Source organism: Rattus norvegicus, chromosome 4 (genome assembly GCF_021556685.1).
Source record: "Rattus norvegicus strain SHRSP/BbbUtx chromosome 4, alternate assembly SHRSP_T2T, whole genome shotgun sequence".
NCBI classification, from domain to species: Eukaryota; Metazoa; Chordata; class Mammalia; order Rodentia; family Muridae; genus Rattus; species Rattus norvegicus.
Genome location: NC_141537.1, coordinates 148,243,708 through 148,260,883, shown reverse-complemented (window position 1 = coordinate 148,260,883; position 17,176 = coordinate 148,243,708). Strand labels below are relative to the sequence as shown.

At 47.8% G+C, this 17,176-nt stretch overlaps 1 protein-coding gene across 10 annotated transcripts in view; it reads left to right on the top strand.

Annotated features, from left to right (window-relative positions):
• The window catches only part of Atp2b2 (ATPase plasma membrane Ca2+ transporting 2), a 313,371-nt gene that overhangs the window by 115,030 nt on the left and 181,165 nt on the right, over positions 1-17,176 (top strand). For all 10 annotated transcript variants that reach the window (XR_015685260.1, XR_015685259.1, NM_012508.9 and 7 more), the window contains 1 exon segment: positions 11,095-11,189. The gene's annotated coding sequence lies outside the window, so the exon portion shown is untranslated.

Here is a 17,176-nt window from a genome sequence, read left to right as displayed (position 1 = left end):
CTTTTTGGAGACACATGTCTCCCTCTCTGAGTTCCCAATCACTGAGCAGGATCAGCTGTTGCTGCTATGGTCCCTTGCCTCTGAGCTGGAGCCATGGGCCCTTACCTCTGAGATGGAGCCATGGGCCCTTACCTCTGAGATGGAGCTATGGGTCCTTACCTCTGAGCTGGAGCCATGGGCCCTTACCTCTGAGATGGAGCTATGGGCCCTTACCTCTGAGATGGAGCCATGGGTCCTTACCTCTGAGATGGAGCCATGGGCCCTTACCTCTGAGATGGAGCTATGGGTCCTTACCTCTGAGCTGGAGCCATGGGCCCTTACCTCTGAGATGGAGCTATGGGCCCTTACCTCTGAGATGGAGCCATGGGTCCTTACCTCTGAGATGGAGCCATGGGTCCTTACCTCTGAGATGGAGCTATGGTCCCTTGCCTCTGAGCTGGAGCCATGGGCCCTTACCTCTGAGATGGAGCTATGGGTCCTTACCGATAGAATTGGTTTCCTGAACTGTTTTTGCTTTTCACTTCTCTGCCATCCCCAGGCTCCAAGAGCAGAATCTATGTATGTCCTGAGAGCATGGGACCTAGCAAGACAGGGAGGTAGGGAGGCACAAAAGGAGGGGGAAAGAGTGGGTGGAAAATGAATTTTGAAAGTTAATCGTTCTGCATCCCATAGTTGCTCACCTCTGGCCTAAGTAATAAGACATGCTAAATATGACGGCTTTGCCCCTGCATCAGGTTGCCACATTCAGCCTGCACTGGATTCAGTGTAGGTCACACAAGTTAGGCACCATACGTACTTGTGAGTCTGCTTACTGTCCCCAATAAGAGGCACTGCTACTGAGACGATAAGACCTTCTCAGGAGTTATTATCAGATCTTCCACTTAGGTGACAGACCGTGGCCCACGGGGGAAGTCTACACACACTTTTCTGGCCTCCATGGGTACCTGTACTCAAATTCACATATTCCCATGCAGACGCAGACACATAGCTAAAACTAAAAATAGAACTTTAAAAAGTCCTTTGACTGACTGAGTGAATGAATGAATGAATGAATGAATGAAAGGGTGAGGTGGTAACATTCCTCCATGTTCATTTGCTCCTGAGCCCTCTCATTTACTCTTAGTTCTTACTTCCTATTGTGCATAGGAAGTATGGAAATAAATCCTCTGAGGGGAAAAATCTAGACTTCTGATTGTTAGTCATTTCTGGTCTACTAAGAGGACGATCTAAATGCCTCCTTGTCTCAGGCCATGCTCTCTCAGAAGCCAGCCTTGCCTTTGACTTCAGCCTATGTTTTATAGAAACCCATGTTGACATTAGGACTCATGGGCAAGACCAAAGAAGGCTGGAAAGGGAGAGGAAATGAGGCCAGACAGGGACAGAGGCGTCACCAAGCAATACATTACCATTGTGGACAGTTGGGGACAGTGGGAGCTAGTATTAGCCCATAGCTCATGGTGTTCCCACCCAAGGCAAGGAAACTGAGCCATTTATGTACCAGCTCCCAACACCACCCACCATGGGTGGAGGACTGGACTGTGCTCCATCCAGAGAGATGGAGATGTGGGTATGCAGTGGACCCTACCTGCCTGCCCCTCTATTGTCCTATACACCTCTGGTTTCTGTCACAACTCCATGCTGCTCTGAGGATTAGGTATGTCCGTGTGTATGTATGAATATGTGCATGTGCACATGTGTGTGTATATGCATATGTACATACGTATGGGAGACAAGTGTTGATGTCAGGTCTTCCTCGGTCACTCTCCATCTTTATTGTTGAAGCAGGGTCTGTTGCTGAGCTGGGAGCTCACCTGAATGTGTTTCCTGGTTTGATTCTTTTCCAGCTTTGGCATAAGATGCATCTGCCTTGCAGGAGGACTTCCCTGGGAGGCATGTGCAAAGTATGTGTCTGTAGCTTCCTTGAGACGAAGCATTCAGAAGTTCCATGGAACAGTTGATGAAGAGCACAGGCCCGGACCCGCTGTATGACCTCAGGCTAGCTCTATTCCCTCTCTGAGTCAATTTTCTTATCTATAAAATGGGGCCTGTGGGGAAATAGCAGGCACAAGAATGCTTAGGAAAGTCTGAATCTCCAGGTCTGTTGATATATTGGTGTTCTTATTAGGGTTGGTGGTGAGAGTGGAGTAACTCCACACCAGCCAATTGCTAGGTTTATGACTTCTTTCTTCCCATGAGTTGTTGTCAAGACCCAGAGTCCCTAGAAATGTTCAGGCAGTCCCTCCACCCCTGTGATACACAGCCGTACAATGCAACCTCAGCAGATCTGAAAGGACTCAGAGGCATCTAAGTCTTACAGAGGGGAAAGTAAGGTCTTGTCCAAAGCCAGGAAGCCTAACAAGTAGTCAGTTCTGGGATCCAAGATGTGGGTTTCCAACATCTGCTCTTTTCTAATATCCTTATGGGGGCTGTGCCTAAGGTGCTCAGCCCCCACCACTGAGCCTAGCCTCTCTCCTCTCCCCACATGTAGATTAGCCATCCCCAGCCATGCAGAATGCTGGGGTGTTCAATCCACACAGCGGGCGTCATTTCCGCCTCTGAGTTGGTGTACAGCAGATGGCTCAGGGGTTATTTTCAACTCAAGAGAGGACATTTCACAAGAGTAGAGCACTCACAGATGGGGGCAGCGGGTCTGGAACTCAGGCCAACATTCATAGCCTGCTGGAGGAGCCCCATAGCCTCAGCTCCTGTCCCGATGCTGTGGGATATGCCTCGGCCTCCCTACTCATAGACTAGGGCAGGGAAGCCATTAGTGGAGCTGTGACATCATCAACCTGGACAAGCAGGCCTCAGGGAGAAGAGGCAGGTATGGTGGGGGCTTTGAGAGAGCCTCTGTTTCTGACATGGGAAAGTCCTTGGGCGTGTGGAATGGAGCTGTCCAAGGTATTTAAGCTCCTGCATCCAAGTGGGGCCAGTGGGTGGTGAAGCTGGTGAGAGCCATGAGGCTGGGACCTGAAACCCTGCCAGCTCCTTGCTTCCACCTGAGGTCTCAGGCTGGACAGAGGCCCTAGGAGGGGAAGGTTCCAGAAGAATGTGATATGGGATAGGATGGGGGACCCATCCTGCTGAACCCCAAGTCTCAGTTCCCAGGCTTTGTGGTGCGTAGAATGCAGGTGTAAAGGAGAGACCCGTTCACAGGTCAAGGGTTTCTGGTCTCCCAGCACAAAGGCTCCATGTGCAAAAACATTTCCCTACATGCCATGTTTACTATACAATATAAGGAGTTGGAGATGTATTATAAAAGAATCAAAATATTTGCCTTGCTGGTGCTGGAATCTGGAGGGACCTTGTGTCTTTAGCATCATGTCTTCTTTCTAGGCACTGCACACAGTAAGAGTCTAGTTGGGGTCATATAAACTGAAATCCTACTTAGCTTCATTTTCCGCATTTTTCCTTGAGTCTCAGATATTTGCCTGGGTCATTAAATTTATTTGAAAACATTGTTTTGATAGATGCACACTAATTTACTCCTATAGCTACTGAATGATTTATCTAATTAACCCCCATCTCATAAGGACACTAGCTAGCTTGCCCCTCATTTTACTTGTCTCTTTAGGAGTATTGTTGTGCCCACTACGTGCACATGCCCATAATCTCAGCAAGTTGAAGTAGGAAGATGGTAGGTTCAAGGCTAGCCTTAACTACTTAGTGAGTCCCTAGCTCAGATATCAAACCAAGGACCAGAGAAATAACTCATCAGGTAAAGGTGCTAAAAGTTTGAGGGCAAACCTAACAGTTGTTTCCATTTTGAGAGCATTTTGAGTTTCAGGGTTTCAGGTGGAGACTGCCTTTAAGGATTTCTTTTTTACTTTTAGTTATGTGTGTCTCTATATGTGGGTTTATACACCTGAGTACAGTGCCCACAGAGGCCAGAAGAGGGTGCTGGATCCCCTAGAGCTGTAATCACAGGTGACTGCAAGCCACACATTTGTTTTACATCTTGATAAATACCCCTTTAGGATGTGTTAATGATTGCACACTCCCATTTGGGGGGTGATATGTGGGCATGTGAGCCACTGCACACATGTGGAAATTAAAGGACAATTTTGCAAAACCAGTTCCCTTCTTCCACCTTCATGTGGGTTCCAGGGATCAAACCCAGGTCACCTGACTCAGTGCCAAGTGTCTTTAGCCACTGAGCACTCACCAGATGACACCACTATGTGATTTATGACTCCTTTGCCCATGCTCAGTTTTGTAACATCATACCTTGTTCATGAGTTCTATACACCCAGGTGTTTGTCCATCTTCTCATATAGTTTCTGTTTTAAGAAACCATGCTTGTAGCCTAACTGTTAACCTCTTAAGACAAACATCTTAAGGACTATAGAGCCATCGACCTTATAGTGACAGGCTTTACTGGCCCAGCTGGCATGAAGTTGAACAGCCTCTGAGGGGGGAGTGAGGATGATTATAAGACAGGCAGAAAGAAGATGCAGGAGACAAATATGTGAGGGCTGCAAGTCAATACCACACCAGCGAAGATGCAGGAGACAAGTATAGGAGGGCCACAGGTCAATACCACACCAGCGAAGATGCAGGAGACAAGTATGGGAGGGCCACAGGTCAATACCACACCAGTGAAGATGCAGGAGACAAGTATGGGAGGGCCACAGGTTAATACCACACCAGTGAAGATGCAGGAGACAAGTATGGGAGGGCCGCAGGTCAATACCACACCAGCGAAGATGCAGGAGACAAGTATAGGAGGGCTGCAGGTCAATACCACACCAGTGAAGATGCAGGAGACAAGTATGTGGTCAATACCACACCAGCTATGAGCTTAGCTTTCTTAGCTTTCTTACACTACACAGTACCATAAGCAAAGCCACAAGCTAACAGAAATAATTTGCTGAGATATTCACATAAGACATCTGTTCTCATCCAAAAGCCTCCTTGTTCCTTCCACCATGGTCAATAGAATCTTCAACCCCTCGCCTTCAGCCTCAAGTGCACCTTCTTTTATCTGCCAACAAACCCTGACCAACAGGCCTGCCTTGACTCTGCTGGCAGGCAGACACCTCTCTCTCTCTCTCTCTCTCTCTCTCTCTCTCTCTCTCTCTCTCTCTCTCTCTCTCTCTCTCTCTGCTTCAGAGAAGCAGACAAACTGCTCCCAAAGTGTTTCGTTTTGATGAATAAGAACTTAGATTCTTATCTTTGGCAATGAGTGCTGTCCATTGCTTTCCTTGTAGAGATGGGCACACTGGGTACATTTTGGAGGAACTGCCTGCCAAACACCCAAGTCAAATAGCCATCACTTGCCAATCATGTATGTTCAAATGGTCTTCCATGAAAACAGCCACTACATCAGCCAGCAACGAGAAGGACTGAACATATGCTTTTCCTCCATCAGCCTCCAGAGGCAAGTACCTCTGTGTGCTCAGACGTAGAAAGTTCATAAAACCAACCATTCTCACCACTACATCCAGAACACGCATGACCACAAGCATGTGACAGTGGAGAATAGAGTGACCCTAATACACACTGTCCACCATTGTCTTGTGCTGAACCTCCAGGTCTCCATTCAACACTGCCGTTCAACTGTTGTCAGTGAAAATGGTGCATGATGTGTTTGTGTCCCTGTGGGAATTGTTTTGTCTGAGAGATCCGAAGAGCTTAGGAAGCTCTCCTGGGACATGAAACATGCCTTGAGAATCAACAGCCATATCAGTTACCTTTCTGTTGCTGTCACAAAATACCCAACAAAGGCAGCTAAAGATGGAAGGTTGTATTTTGACTCATAGTTTGGGGATACAGTCCATCATGGTGGAGAAGTCATGGTGGCAGGAATGTGAGGCAACCGAACCCATGGCAGCCGCAGTGGGGAAGCAGAGAAATGGACCCTGGCACTCAGCTCACTTTCTCCTTTGTATTCAGTTTGCGACTCCAGCCCATGCGATGACCCCATCCACATTCAGAATGGGTCTTGCTTTTCCTTCTGTTCAGCCTTTATGGGAAGGTCCTACAGACAACCTGCAGTTGTGGCCCTAGGTGACTATAAATCTAGTCGGGTTGACCATGAATAAGCATCATATAGATTTAGGAAGCAATATAGAACACATAGAGCAGACCTTGGGTACAGAACCCCAGAAATGCATAAGGCTGGAGTCACATGGTCTACATGCAGCCAGTAGGGAACTGTATGACCTGGGCATGGGGTTGGTTTTTTGTTAGAGTCTGTAAGATATAAGGAAAAGTTTGTTCAACTCACAGTTGTGAGGCTTTCATGAGTGGCCTTACTTTACAAGGTGTGGGAGAGGAACCCTGTGACTAGACAGAAAGACAGACAAGAGAGTTCATCTTGCTTTGTTAATACCTCACTCCAATGAGAACAATTAGGTTCCCACAAAATATCTCTCTCTCTCTCTCTTTCTCTCTCTCTCTCTCTCTCTCTCTCTCTCTCTCTCTCTCTCTCTCTCTCTCTCTCTCTCACTTTGAGGGCAGCATCCCCAGTGACTTGCCCACCTCCCTCAAGGCCCCACCTCTTAAAGGTTCTTCTCTACCCCAACAGCATGCCTTTGCTAGCAGATGCTAGCAGACAGTTGGCAGTAGGTAAAGAGTGGTAGGAACTTCTGAAGCTCAGAGCTGAGGAGGGGAGGGAAACAGGTACAAGGGCCTAGGCTGAAGGGGCACGCTCAGCTACTGGCACAGCCAGAAAGACCCAGGGAGCATTCACATCTTGATTCACACCACTGGGGAGGTCAGCATTGCCCAGATCTCCATATTCCCTACAAAGACCTAGCAGAACTGGAGGCCTTGAAACCCTGAAAACAATTTCTAGTATTTATCACATCTGCAACTTCATAGGTTTGCTCCAGTCACCAAGCATCATGTCAACAGCTCTACATGGGAAAACACCCCAGAGGCTCCAGTTTCCCTTGTCACCTGACTGAAAGGAGGCTCTCTTCTGAGACAAATGAAAAGCTAGGAGCCCTTGAAGAAAGCGGGCACTCCTGGAAGATGAGTTGGAGTGTGGTGGCACATGCCTGTGATCTCAGCACTGGGAGGCTAAGGCAGACAGACTACCATGAGTTCAAGGCCAGCCTTTGCTACATGGAGAGTTCTAGATCCCAGGCTAAACGGGGAAACACACACACAGAGAGAGAGAGAGAGAGAGAGAGAGAGAGAGAGAGAGAGAGAGAGAGAGAGAGAGAGAGAGAGAGAACATGACGAGAATTCTGGAAAACTTCAGGCAGACGGAAGCACATTGTTTAGCAGCTTCTGCTTCTAGGCTGGAGTGGAGTCACTATCCAGAATCCCCTCAGTAAGGACAGCTGGGAGCCCCTGATACCCTCAGAACAACTACAAGCACAAGCTGGCCGGGGGTGGGAGGAGCCCCTAAGATCCTACAGTGGAAACTCTGGGTCTTAGAGCCAAACTGAAGAAACCAGAACTGAGGCCTTGGCCATACCCAACAGCCCCCTCACCTAGAGCAGCCTTTCTCAACCTGTGGGCTGTGGCCCCTTTTGGAAACCAAATGACCCCTTCACAGGGGTCACCTAGGACTATTGGAAAACACAGATATTTACATTACAATTCATAACAACAAAATTACAGTTATGAAGTTGCAACAAAATCATTTTATTGGGGGGGGGAAAGATCACAGCATTAGGAACATTGATAATCACTGCCCTGGAGAATGCCAGGTCCTGACAACTGTCCCAGCCAATCGCCAAGAAACATCAGCAGGCTATAATGAGAAAGGCCAAAATTCCCCATACATACACATTTGGGGTGGCGTCAGGTGCATGGTGGGGTGGGGGAGAATGACACAAGACCCCTCTTTAGCTTTCACAGCACCAGAGGAAAGTTCATAGGAGGCTGTAAGGACCCCAGACCCTCCAACCAGAGGGATCCCTATCCCTGCTCAGCAACAGCGAGGAACTTCCACCAGTAGAGGCTGACCTGGAAAGGTGGGTGTGGGTCCCTGTGGGAAATTAGCAGGCAGGCATTCCCCTGCATCTGCCTGAGTAGGTCAGAGGAAATAGAAGGTATGAATGAGTGTCGTGAGGTGATAGGTTTCCAGGGAAACTCACTCATATCAAAGCACCAGGAAGAAGTCTAGCTTAGTGGAAAAGAGCCATTGACAAATGCCAACCCAGATGGCAAGAGATACAAGAACCAGCTAACAAGGATTTCACGGTAGCCAGTGAAAGCATACTTTGGGGAACTGATCTGACTACATTGGAATCAGACTTTTAAAAAATCAAAAAGGAGTAGGGAAATCAAATGGAAATTTTAGAACTGAAAAGTATTCCAGAAAATTAAAAAAAATAAATAAATAAAAGAGACCCATTCTCAGTGCTTGATAGCAGATGAGAGAGGATTGAAGAAAGACCCATTAGACTGAATACAGAATAATGGAAATTACCTGATCTACATAACAAAGAGAAAATGTCAGGAAAAAAAGTGTCAACAGAGCCTTAGGGCCCTGTGGGACTGTAAACAAGGCTCCTGTCACTAGACTCATGGAGGAAGATGAGGAGAAGGGGGCTCAAAAGTATTAGTATATGCATAGATAATGGCTGAAAATCCTCCCAAATGTACATACACACACGTATACACACACACATACACATATACACACCCATACCCACACACATATATACACACACACATATATATACATCCATACACACACGTATATACACACATATACACATACATACACACACATACATGTATACACACACATACACACATATACACATATACACACATACACATATACACACATACACACACAGACACACACATATACACACACATAAACACACATACACACACACACACACATACCTACCTCTAAAGAGCCAAGACTCTCAACGAATCCCAAGCAGTATGAATCCAAAGCATTCCACTCTAAGCAGCAAATAAACTACTGAAAATGAAATTTAGACAATATTGGAAGAAGAGGGAGAGAAATGATATTCACTAATGGGGTGATGAAGAAACAATATCTAGCATGTACACAGAAACTTAGTTTAAAAAAAAAAAGCAGGGTCAAGCTGGAGAGATGGCTCAATGGTTAAGAGCGCTGACTGCTCTTTCAGAGGTCCTAAGTTCAATTCCCAGCAACCACATGGTGGCTCACAACCATCTGTAATGGGATCCAATGCCCTCTTCTGGTGTCTGAAGACAGCTACAGTGTACTCACATACATTAAATAAACAAGTCTTTAAAAAAATCAGGGTCAGTGAATGGCTCAGCAGGGAAAGGTACCAAGTCTAAGGACCCGGAACCCAGTTGACTCTCTCAAGTTGCCCTATGACCTCCACATAACACTCAACACACAAAATACATGTAATAGTTTTTTTTTTAATCAATCAAGTCAACTAGATATGGAACAAAATTCGTGGAGGTATTCCTCTAAAGATGGTGTACAACCAGCTAAGTGCACCTGAGAAGGACCCCAGCATGGCTGGCACCTAGGGAACTGCAGGTGATAAACCACAGCTAATGGCAGCTCCCTCCATCAGAATGGCAGGTACTGATCAAAACGCCAGAAGACTAGGTCACTCAGATGTCCACTCAGGAATGTAACACAAGACAGTCACTCTGTAGGATGGCTTAGGGATAGCATTCAACACTGTGCCTCTACCATCTGGTCGACCCATCATACTTTGGGCCATTCATTACAAATAAATGGAAACTTGTGTTAACCCATACCCAAAACAATAGTGATATAACCATTCATTGCAGCGTGCTATTCATACTAGCTTCTCCAACACCTTGTGTAATATCCTGAATAGCCTTGATCGCTAAATGGTTACACTGTTGCTCATCCATTCATAGTCTACCACTGAACCATGTAAAACATAAACAACAGGGAAAGGGGCTTGGGGAGGCCTGGCTCAGTGGTTATTGTGCAAGCACAAGGACCTGAGTTCAAATCCCCTACACCTGCATTTAAAAAAGAAAAAAGAAGAACATATTAATATGCATACTTGTAGCCTCAGCCCAGGACAAGACAAGTGTTGGGGCTGCCATCCTAGCTCCAGGTTCAGTGAGTGACTTGGTTTCAAGTCTGTGTATACACACACACACACACACACACACACACACACACACACACACACACGCACACACACACACACACAAACATTCACATACCACACATAAAAGAAAGTCTAGCTCAGTGTCCAGTAAACCATCCTAAGGAAAAAAAGCTAGTCTCAGGAAGTTCACCTAGCACCTGGCTTTCTGTCTCTCACGTCACTGAGGAAAACTATTCTGAAGCCAGAGAGCAGGATAAGGTGGAGAGGGAATGGAGTGACGATAAAGACAGAGCCCATAGAGGCCTTGTGGAGTGGGAAAGTTTTGCATCTTGACTGTGGTGATGTTTGCATGGATTCATTCACAAGAACATTCACATGCTCCTGAGAATGTGTGCACATGTGAATGAGCTTTAAGACATGTCTAAGGTCACTTGCCTGGTTTTGATGATAAGCCGGGTTACACAAAATGTGAGCCTCAGATATGGCTGTCACAGAGCCTCTCTGTGTATTTCTTTGTAACCTTTACGATGACTAAAAAGTGGCAAAGAGAGATGGCTCAGTGGTTAAGTGCACTGATTGTTCTTCCAGAGGTCCTGAGTTCAATTCCCATCAACCACATGGTGGCTCACAACTATCTGTAATGGGATCAGATGCCCTCTTCTGGTGTGTCTGAAAACAGCTATAGTGTACTCATATAAATAAAATAAATCTTTATTTTAAAGTGCCAAAGAAATGGATAGATAGATAACAGATGTGTGGATGGATGAGTGGGTGGGTGGGTGGAGAAGCAGGAACTTGGAAAAATTCCTTGTGTAGGGAAAGTCTCTCTCTCTCTCTCTCTCTCTCTCTCCTCTTCCTCAGAGCACACACTATGACCACTGATGCCCCTCAATTACTGCCAACTGGTACCCTTGCTTCCCTGAGATGAGCCTAGAACCTGAGAAGGGAGAGACCCACGAGGCAGCCTTAAGGAGCAGATGGCCTGAGACCTATGTGTCTGGGCCAGCCAACAGGGGAGGAGCAATTCACTTCCATCCCTACCCAACCGTTCTAACCATGACACTTCTCCCCTTTCCAGAGCTGAACTTGGTCACGCAGTCCCTAGAGTCAGCAAGACATGGGTTCCATTGTGCAGCTCCTGACACCTCTGATGTAACCAGATGACGTGGAGGGGTGAGTTGAAGACGGGTATCTTTGTGGAGGGGAATGCACTGTGAGAAAAAAGATGCTATGCGTGCATATGCTTGTGTGTACCTGTGTAGGTAGAGGGTGCTGCTGGAGGGTCCATCGAGCAGGAATGAAGTGTATTTGAAAGCAACCACCTTTCTCTGCCACCCTGCGGGGGACACGTGTATCAGTTACTTAGCATTTGGTGGGGTTTGGAAATTTCCGGAATCTCTACTGCATTGGATTGGGGTGCAGTAGAGAGTGCAGATCAGTTTCATGTCCATCACCTGGCTGACCTGCTCTCAGCCCTGGGCCTGTTCTCGCCCTCCCTGCTGTTGGTGATCCGTGTAGATCCAACACTGCCTCTGCCTTGGGAGGACAGACAGCTGCCCCTGGCTCCTTTTGTACCAGCTGAGCTCACATGAAACCTCAGAGGTAGAGCTCAGGTGGCTTGCTGTGACATGCGCTGAGAGTTTCGAGGGGACAGTGCCATCTACCCTGGTGGCAATGGAATATGTGGGGCCTGGACTCAGGTCTGGGTTTTGGAGCATTGGTTCGGCTGCCTCTCTGGGTCTTGTTCCCTTCATTTGTGATATGGGGACGATGGGGACATCTTGTGACAGCCAGGCAAGGCTGTTCCTGGAAAGTGCTGGGCAGAGTGGCTGGGACACACCAGGTGCTCGTGTTGAGGGAATGCTCTTGCCCTGTGCCTAATCTATGCTCATTGGAGAAACAGCCTGCTCTCTTGGACCAGGATGCTCCCAGGCAAAGCCAGCATGGAGGAAGGTCTTTGAATGGATGGATGAGGGTCCCCTGAGAGAGGATCACTCTGGGCCGCTGTTTTTGCCTCACAATGTCCATGTGTATTGTATAAACCTTGGGTTTTTTGCCCTGTGCACCCAAAGCTGATGATTCTGCTCATCCTCCAGTCTCAGACCCAAATTCTACCCCATGAGAGCGTCCTCTGCCAAGCGAGCAGTCACCACCCCTGAATTTACCTCAGAGGGGGCTTCACTGTGCCCTCTCTCCTGCCCCCTGCATCACTCTCATGAAACTTGGTTTCTTGTCTAAGCGCTTGGGGACTAACCGGACCATTTCCAAATGTATTCTGTAATTACTCAGATGTTTGTCTAATGCCATCTCTTAACTGCCAGGCAAGTGATAAGTCAGAACAGACACATCAGCATCCAGACCCGGCAGTTTCAGGTAGGCATGAGTAGGATGGGCCATCCACAGTAGGAGGAAGTGTCAGGGCCCCCAGTATAGCGCAAGGCTCCCCATGCTCGTAGTTGGCAAGAACACAGCAGAATTTCTCCAGCCTGTGAAGACACGTTGTCTTCTCTTGTATGAGAGATATTCAAAGTCCAGGCTCCGCCACCTGGTCATTCATTTGTCCTTTCTCTTGAGCATTTCCTGTATTTGCTCACACATCTCGGCTACCCTCAACAACGGTTCAAACACGATCCCCGTCCTCTTAGTGCTGGCTCTACAGCAGACAGTAAAAACCAAGTGCAAAGGGTGGCTTCCAGATGTGATAAGCATTTTGAAGGAAGCAGAATGGGGTAACGATCTGAGAGGTGGCAAGTCATCAGAGAGGAGTGGACATCTGAGAAAGGGTCTCAGTGGCGGAAGCAGCGACTGAGGCGTGGGGCAGGCCTGGGGCCCCGGGGGGCAATGGGGTAGATATGAAGGCTCCTAGGAGCATGTGGCAGCAGGGGGACAGTAGGAAGGGCAAGATAGCTAAGCAAAGGTATGCAGGCCTCGTGGACAGAGAAGCCTGTGGATGGTCAGGCAGAGTCCATGGGGTTCTTAGGAGCCTGTATGCAGTAATGGAGATGTGAGATCTAGGACCTGTGGGAAATGAGAAATAGCATGGTACCGTGGATAGGAGGGGCAAGGGATGCAGGGAAGGAACCATGTCAGCTCTAGGTCCAGGATCCAGGGCTAGGAGTGTAAAGAAAGAGCTACATGGCCCTTTCACAACCTTCCAGCCTCAGAAATTCATTTATCTACATTAGGGTGCCATTCAAAGTGACCCTAATTCCACTATAGCAGCTGGTTGTAATAGCCAGTAGGAATCATAGTCACACAAGTGTGGCTAGCTAACTGTTACATCGACTTGACCCCGGCTAGAATCATTTTGAAAGAGGGAACCTTAACTGATAAAATGCCCTCCACCAGCTTGGCCTGTGGACAAGCCTGTCATATATTTTCTGAATTAGCATGGGAGGGCCCAATTTACTGTGGATAGTACCAACCCCGGGCAGGTGGTTCTGGGATGTTGAAAGTATCAGGCTGAGCAAGTCATGAGGAGCAAGCCAGTAAGCAAAACCACTCCATGGCCTCTGCACAGTTGGTGCTTCCTGGTTTCTGCCCTGTCGGAGGTCCTGCCCTGCCTCCCTCAGAAAGGGAATGTGACCAGAGAAGTGTGAGCTGAAATGAACCCTTTCAGCACCACGTTGTTTACGGTCATGGTGTTTCACTACAGTAAAAGAAACCCTAAGACAACATGCTCTGTGAGCCAGGCACCGGCACGTGTCCCTCATGCTCTCGGGCAGCCCAGGACGTACATGGGTTTGTTGTTTTCTTAATCCCTTTTTTACAGACGGAGACTCCAGAGCATGGACTGGTCAAGTCAAATGTCCAGGGTAGGAGACGGCAAAGCAGGCCTCTCGGCCTGTGTGTCCTGAATCCAAGCTGGATGGGATGCACTCCCATTAACAAAAGCAACCGCTACACAAATGCCCATGCTCCGGATCCCCCATGGCCCAGGCACCATCTGTGCTTGCAAACAACTCACTGTTTAGCCGTTTCAAGGTTCTGTGAGGTAGGTGGGATCTTGACCCTCGTTTTAAAAGACAAGGTTGAAACATAGTGTCACGTACCCCAAGTAAAATTCAAATTCTGGCAATCAGAGTCTAGGTTTGGAGAGGAATTGGAAATAGCAGTCTGCCTCAGTCCATTTAGATGGAGGTCAAGACCTTCACCAATCTAGCCAGTGTTCCCGCACACCCTGGACCAGGCATGGCCTGTACCCTTTGAATCATGTTCTAGGAGACTTTCCAGCTCCCCACCTCAGGAGCCCTTGGAGCTGGAAAAGCAAGGAGGGTTGATTCCTCCTCCCCTGAGCCCAACCGCTCAGGGCCAGAGCAGAGGGAACTCCCAACATAAAAGGTCAGCCGTCCAGCAGCCCTGGAAGAATCCTACACTAGAGCCACCCAAGGAAAGCAGTATCCTCTCCTCCCATAAGGGAGTCACAGCCCTCACCCTTCCCAAGAGGAACACTGAGAGAGAGAGAGAGAGAGAGAGAGAGAGAGAGAGAGAGAGAGAGACAGAGACAGAGAGAGACAGAGAGAGACAGAGACAGAGACAGAGACAGAGACAGAGACAGAGACAGAGAGACAGACAAGAGACACAAAGAGACACAGTCAGAGAGCTGAACCATCCATACCTGTGTAGGCCCAGCACCTGAACCACCACAGCCAATCCTGGTAGAAACCACAGGTGTCTCCTTCCACATAAAAACATTTAACTGACAGATCTTCCACATCCAAACAGCATATTAAGCTGATCATAGGGATGATTCTTCAAATGCAATACACCCAAAATTAGCAGAAAACCAAGGATGCCTGTGATGACTCAAACATAAAATGACAACCACGAGTAGTATTAGCCAGGTGGAGAAGTCCACAGCTGTAATCCTGAGACTCATTAGGGAAGCCTTGGTTGCCTTGTGTCAAAAATCAAACAGAAACAACCCAGTTCTCTTTAAGCTACCAAGGATACATTGTCCCTCAGTATCCCCAGTCTCCACAAGGGACCAGCGATGCCCCAGTCTCTAACAACATGGCGCAGCACTGGCTCACAGCCCAGCTGCATCTTCCCACATACTTAAGCCATTTCCCTCTGACTTCCAAAGCCTAATGCAGCATTGGCACCATGTAATAGCTGTTGTGTAGTTCAGGGAATAACAAGGGGGAAGCCTGTATCTGTGCAGTAGAGGTCCAATTAAAGAAGAAAAAAAGCTGGGGACAGCGAGGTGGCTCAGCAGGCAAAATGCTTGCAGTGCAACCCTGGTGACTTTATTTATTTATTTATTTATTTATCCCCAGAATACACATGATAAAAAGAACTGAGTTCACGTAGTTGTCCTCCAACCTCCACACACTCAGGCTGTGGCATATGTGTACCTACATACACACACTAATACTAATAGTCTATATATTTACTTATTTACTGATTGATTGTTTTTTTTTTTTTGAGACAGAGTCTCAGTATGTAGTCCTGGCTAGCCTAGAACTCACTATGTAGACCAGGGTGGCCTCAAACACACGTAAGTCTACCTGTCTCTGCCATGACCATCATATAAAACAGGGCAATGCTTTCAAGCCTTGGTTAAACCTGCGGGTGCAGAATCCACAGGTATGGGCACTGGCTATAATGCCAGGTAAGTCTGGTGCTGGGCTGTGGCCTGTAAGTAGGAGCTTTGCATGCAGACTTGCCTGAGCGAGGCTGTGAGAGCCCTGGAAGATGCTAACTGTACCCACAGAGGAGCTTGAGTGGTTCCCATAGTCCAGGTTTCCTCAGGAGCCTCTGTGTGGACACACTGCCTCAAAGTCCAAATCACAAGGGACAGAGAGAGCCCAGAGGTTGTGGCAACACCTCTCAGAACCTGGGACCAATGTGTGGATGCCAGGAGCCGTACCATGCCATGCTATCTTGGTGAGATGTCCCTGTGTGACTAACACACACCTTCTCCCAACCAAGTATAGGTCCTGCTGACACTGTCCTGAGCAACTTATGGTCATTTCCCTGCCCTGGTAGCATTTTCTTTCAAATGAGAGTAAGAATCCTACTTTCTGAGGTGCTGGGAACTAAATAGGAGAAAAATTATGAGGTACCCAGCTTAGTACCTGCTTGGTAGATCTGGTTCCCTAGTGGCCTTGAGTTAGCAGGACCCTTCCCTATGGGGCCGAGTCGGTCTCTTGCCTGATCAGTTCACTGTCTGTGATTAGTTTTCTAGAGTTGCTGTGGCATGACTACGAACTGACTTAAACTGGCTTAAAGTCACCAAATTCATTATTTCACTTTGAGGGGGCCAGAAGCATGAGACAAAGGTATCCATCCATAGCGTACTCCCTCCAAAGGCCATGGATCATGTTCATTCTGAGCCTCCCTCCTAGTTCCACATTGCTGCTGACTGTGTCTGACCTTCCTTGACATGTAGATGTGTCCCCCACACCCTGCCATTTCCTCTTCTTCCAACTGCACACCTGTCTCTGTGTCCAAAGGTCCCATCTCATGAGAAAGCTAAGTCACATCAGGTCAGGGCCACCTTATGGCCTCACTTTCCCTCCATTAACTCTGACGACCGTATTTCCAAATGGAGCCACTTCCACAGAGCCTGAGGATTAGGGCTCCAACACACATGTTAGACAGGACACCATTCACTCCCTAATTGCTTTGTGACTGTGTGTAGTTGATCTCCAGTGGCCATGGATTTACTTATGACTTTGGGAATCTCAATGATTCAAAGACAACTTACATCATTTTCTAAGACAACAATGCTCTTCTCAAAATTGCTGCCCCTTTAGTTCCCAGGGGCTGCCCTGCCAGCTCCTCACCTCATAGCATTTATCTGGGCCTCTAGTCAAGCTCTCCCATGAAAAGCAGGAGGATTTGAGGCTGTTCTTTTTCAGCACAACTGGCCTCTGGACACCAGGATGGTATGACAAGCCAGGGGCTTCATCTGTGGGGCAGTCACAGGTAGGAAGGTGGATGGGATTACCGTGGCACCCGGAGTGGTCTTCATGGAGTGAGGGAGTCAAGAAGCCCTGAGGATTCAACCTGCCCCTGGCATCCCTGAGAATGCCCACAGGAAATGGGAGTTACACAGAGACCCCAAGACATTGCCCAGTTGAGCTGGAATGGGGGTAGGGGTAGACCCCTGTGTTCTTTTTAATTCTTTACTGTTCACCCTCCCCTGACTTCTC